Raw genomic sequence first — 5,955 nt, 5'->3', positions numbered from 1 at the left:
TATACAGTAAATCGCTTAATCAGATAGGATTTTTTTTTAACTTACATTCGTTGAATTAAATCAGCAATCATTGAACATACGTCCAAATGAATAGTATCAGGGTGCCTACAGAGTGGACGCTCAAAGCCGAGCCGAGCGCAGAGCTGATTTCACGTACTTTGTTTTATACTATTTTCTTCTGTTCTGTTTCTTGTTCGTAACAGTTTCTTTCAGAGAACGTACAATATGGACAGAGAACGTTTATCATAGTCTATGATTCATAGATAAGGTTCACGGCGCTAAGAACGTAAAAATATTTTTGGCTAACTCGGTCGAGATGGAGGAGTTTCTCCACTTTTGGCTCGAAATGAGAAATTTTAACGGTTGCGCTTGAACAGGGCTGAACATGGAATAAAAATTATGCTCAGCACTATATATACATATTAGGGTGTGTCATTCTGAGTCAACCTTTTTTTTCAACTGAAAAACAGGCTAAAAACTTTCGAAAATGTGAAAAAGAAAGTCACTCAAAAGATGAGCTCTTAATATTAATATTAAGAGGTGCCTGTTTCAAATTTTCTGTTTTCCATATAAATAACATGGAAAAAAAATCGGATGGCTTAACCGTTAGTGCTATATATATAAATTGTAATTGTAATTAAATTACCTTTTCAATTTAAAAAAAAAAAAAAATCATTTTTTTTGTGGTGGCTATTGTGCGGTGGTTATTATATGTGCCCGCGATGGCTGCCAGTAGGGATGGTAAACTCGATTCGGATTCTACTCGAGAATCGAGTTTTCTCGTAAAATAATCGATTTATCAAATGTCAAGAATCGATCATTGCCACAGACCTACATAAATATGTCACACGGAAAAACTAAAGACATTGTTCTACAAAAACAACAATCGTCTCAAACACCATCAGCAGCGTCACAAATCAATATGGCAGCCAAATGGTCGCTAAAACTCATAAATTGAACAACTTTCTGAAATTTGTTCTAGAAGGGAAAACTGACAACCCCGTAAACTCGCTAAACACAGAAAGAAGTGACAAAAGTGGCAACATAGTTCTTGTTTACTTAAAATATTTGTCATTTCAAAAATATTTTTTCGTGGCTCGCAAAAATCTGCGTCGATATGTATACACCCTCATATTAAACATACATATTTACGCTAGATTCTGGGCGAAGCTGTTAGAGCGGCAAAGGAAGCGGTGACAGTCGGCGATCTTTCGATTATTTTTTCGGCACAGCTCGGATTTTCTACCAACAACACAATATTTCAAAGTTTTGACGTCGCGTCAATCCTTCGACAGATTGACTCTTTGACATGCAAGCAAAAAACGTGAGCTTCGCCATTGGTTGCCCGTGTCAACGGAAATTTCGCATGAAACATTGAGTGTACATATGTATATATTTACAGTGTATGCATGTATATTGCATGTAGACAAATTAACAACCTTATGCGTATGGTCTGTCATATTTGTTTACACTCACACATAATTATATATGAGTACTTGAATATGTACGACCGCTTGATCTTTGAAGATGATAGCAAAATTTTTAATGTAAATGTATAAATTTAAAAGTAATTACCATAGACCTATATTAATTATTTGGGTAATAATACAAACCTTACTCTATTACACATATGTATGTATATTTTTAATGATTTTATGGAATCATCATGAAATATACATATATGTATGTAAATTTTAACATCCATACATATTTATGTACTAAATATTTGCTTTGATACCAAATACATACATATATACCGATCATAAACGAATCTGTAGGCGTACATTTCTTTACATTGAAATTAGCATTATTTTTCTCATTTAACACTGAAAATGCTCAATTCTGCTATTTTCGAGACCCCTGATGCAAAACTTTGGTGAAACACGTTTATAATTTGGCTGTGGTGAAACTCCCTCATCTCTGCCGAGTACCCTTGCGAAAAGTTACGATATCTGAAATGTGAACCTTCTCTATGATATACACACATACGTTCTCTGTGGGAATTAATTTCTTAAATAAAATCGGAGCCACAATAGATATTCCAAATCGGAAACTAATTTATGGAAATAAAAAATAGAAAAAATACATTTTCTAAAAGATTTAATTTTAGTAAACACCTTGGGACAAGAAAGTCCTAAGACGTCAGCCGAAGAAAGTACCGGCAATATTAAAAATAAAAAAATATTAAAATTGTGGAACAAAAATGTTCTACAACGCCAGCCAGCCGCAGTTCTTACCGGCAAAATAAAATAAAAAGACAATGGTGAAAAATCAAATAAGAATATAAAAATACAAAATTTAACTACTTAGCACAAGAAAATCCTAAAACGCCAGCTGAAGATTTATACCAGCAGAATAAAAATAATAATTATAAAAAAGATATTGTAGAACGAAAATGTTCTACAACGCTAGCCGATGAATTTACCGGCAACAGGAATGATAACTATTCGATATTGGGTGAAAGAGGCTCAGAAATGAATGCTGATAATGATTATTATTCGTTGTTTAAATGAGTTAAGCATCCACCCCCTCTACCCGGTAAAACTGGCGCATCCTAATACAACAGCCCAATTCACCACAGCTGATGACACTACAGCACAACTCAACACATCTGTACAACAACCCACTCAACAAAAAGGATGGGCAACGGGAAAGCAGACTCAATTCGACACTCACAACTCGATCATCAACACGTTACGCTCTGTTTTATGCCGTGTCAACGCACCATACAATTGGATATTCGCCAGATTTCGTCTCAACCCGATTGCTGTGAGCGATCAATTCGATTATGCAACAATTTCGCAGTGCAATTAATTAAACTCGGCCGTACCGATAACATTTATGTATATAAATTTGAAATTGTATTGTATTTTAAATATAAACCAAATTAAAGTAATTGGTACAACCAATTTTTCATTTGCAATTTCCTTCGCGGGTGGAAGTGGGATTTCAATACCCTAATAAACTGCGGAATTAAACATTCGGTAAAGAATCTCTGATGTATGGAGTCATATGTAGAAGTTCACGCAATTGAGGAAAGTTCTCTGATCACCATTAACTTGGGAGTGGCCAGAAACGATTCTTTTACATATGGCTCAAGCAGCTCACGACTTCCGATCTTTGACCAAGTATCCTCTGTCTAGTAAGAAGACGAAATATCCCCTACACAGGGTTGTGCGCAGGGCTTGGGACCCGCCACGTAAAAAAATATACCAATGAAAAAGCATAAACAGCCTAGGAAGAGACACCCCCCTTTTGATAACAAACATGAAAAATAAGGTCTACGATTTATGGGCATGCACCTGGAATGCACGTTCCCTTAATTAGGAAGGTGCCGCTGCCCTGCTGGTTGATGCCCTTGGTAGAGTGAAGGCTGACACCACCGACGTCCAAGAAATGCGATGGACGGGACAACGACTGAGACCTAACATCGACTCGGACCACTATCTTGTACAAGATTCGCACCCTCCTCTGTGCAGCAAAAAACGCACGCTAGCAATCACAAGGAAGGTTCAACGTCGAGAAGCTGTAATCACAACTGATATCCGAACGATTTTCGACTCGACTTGCACTTCTGCTTGGTATAAGGTAACTGTGGGATGGCATTTCAAGCACCATCGTACAGCTGCAACTAAAACCATTGGTTTTCGGAAAATGCAAAAGAACAGCTGGTACGACGAGCAGTGTCCTGTTGCAGCGGAGAGAAAACAGACTGACTACCTCACAACGCTACGATCGACCACAATACGTACGGGATAGGATAGATACCAAAGGTTGAAGAGGGAAGCGAGACGCATTTGCAGACAGAAAAAGAAAGAGGCCGAAGTGCATGAGTATGAAGTGCTTGACAAGCTGGCCGACAGGGGTAATGCTCGAAAATTCTACGAAAAATTGCAGCGAAAAAAGGTTTCAAAACCGGAGCATACTCTTGTAGAATCCCCAAAGATGACCCAGTCACTGATGCCTAGAGTATACTTATATTATGGAGGGAACACTTCTCCAGCCTGCTGAATGGCAGTGAACGTACAACGCCAGGAGAAGGCGAACCCGATTCCCCAATCGATGACGATGGAGCAGACGTTCCATTGCCCGACCATGAAGAAGTTTGAATAGCAATTACCCGTCTGAAGAACAACAAAGCAGCGGGGGCCGATGGATTGCCGGCCGAACTATTTAAACACGGCGGCGAAGAACTGATAAGGAGTATGCTCAACATCGCGTATAAGGTTCTATCGAGCGTATTGTGTGAAAGATTATAACCCAACGTCAACAAACTGATTGGACCTTATCAGTGTGGCTTTAGACCTGGCAAATCAACAACCGACCAGGTATTTACCAAGCGGCAAATTTTGGTAACGACCCGTCAAAAGAGAATCGACGCACACCACCTTTTCGTCGATTTCAAAGCTGCTTTCGACAGCACGAAAAGGAGCTACCTTTGGTATCCCCGCAAAACTAATACGGCTAAGTAAACTGACGTTGAGCACCACCAAAAGCTCCGTCAGGATCGGGAAGAGCCTCTCCGAGCCGTTCGATACCAAACGAGGTTTCAGACAAGGCGACTCTCTATCGTGCGACTTCTTCAATCTGCTGCTGGAGAAAATAATTCCAGCTGTAGAACTTAATCGAGCAGGTACAATCTTTGATATATTGATATCATCGGCCTCAACACCCGCGCCGTTAGTTATGCTTTCTCCAGACTGGACAAGTAAGCAAAGCAAATGGGTCTGGTAGTGAACGAGGGCAAGACGAAATATCTCGTGTCATAAAACAAACAGTCGTCGCACTCGCGGCTTGGCTCTCACGTCACCGTTGTCAGTCATAACTTTGAAGTCGTAGATAATTTCGTCTATTTTGGAACCAGTGTAAACACCACCAACAATGTCAGCCTGGAAATCTAACGCTGGATAACTCTTGCCAAAAGATGCTACTTTAGACTGAGTTAGGCAATTGAGAAATAAAGTCCTCTCTCGACGAACAAAAACCAAACTCTATAAGTCACTCATAATTCCCGTCCTGCTAAATGGTGCAGAGGTTTGGACGATGATAACAACTGATGAGACGACGTCGCGAGTTTTCGAGAGAAAAGTTCTACGAAAGATGTATGGTCCTATGCGCAATCATTTGATAGTTTGTTTCGGTTTCTTTTGAGCTTCGGCCATTGGTTGCCCGTGACAATGCGAAAAGACGCGTGCGGCACTTGTTATTCCCTTATGAATCTTTGTACATATGTACGTATAATATATGTATGTATATGCCATAGAAATTCTAGTGCTACAAAACTGGAAATGATAACGAAATAATGCGAATATGCATATTTCTTGAGGGTCATCAATTTTTTTTTGAGAAATGAAAAGAATGACTCAATACGTGTTTATATGAGCACATTTAAGTTCATTTGGCACATATTCTTTTGTAATAGTTAAAATAAATAAAACTTTTTTGAAATAATAATTTATTTAAAATTATTTTTTATTTAATTTTTCCCGATTTTGTAAAAAAGTTATAATTTTTACCATTTTTCCAAAAAAATGGTTCATATGATACAAAATAATCACTCATATGTGGCTTTGTATATTTTTTCTTCAAAGCAATTCTCTTCTCGTGCTCATTTCTGCTAAATAGCAGCTAGAATGGTGAATCCCTTACTTCAATTCTATCAGCTCTGTTAGCCGTCCAACCGAACCATCATACAGAATTCAATTTGCACCTTCTCTATGTTTTAAGTTCTAAGTATGTGTAAACAATGTTAACATTTCACAGCGTGAATTCCATGGTTGTGGTGTGAATTCCGTGGAAGAGAACGTTTCAGCCCTGAATGTTTTCGATTTAGTACTCGCCTTTTGAAGCAGAGGAAGGGGAGGACTTCCACTCCGTTGGAGAGATGAAGTGGAAAAGGGCCTGAATGCACTTGGTATCTCGAATTGGCCCAAATAACGAAATGAAGAAACGACT

This window comes from Bactrocera neohumeralis, chromosome 4 (assembly GCF_024586455.1).
Source record: "Bactrocera neohumeralis isolate Rockhampton chromosome 4, APGP_CSIRO_Bneo_wtdbg2-racon-allhic-juicebox.fasta_v2, whole genome shotgun sequence".
Classification (NCBI taxonomy): Eukaryota; Metazoa; Arthropoda; class Insecta; order Diptera; family Tephritidae; genus Bactrocera; species Bactrocera neohumeralis.
This window is presented reverse-complemented; position numbering follows the sequence as displayed.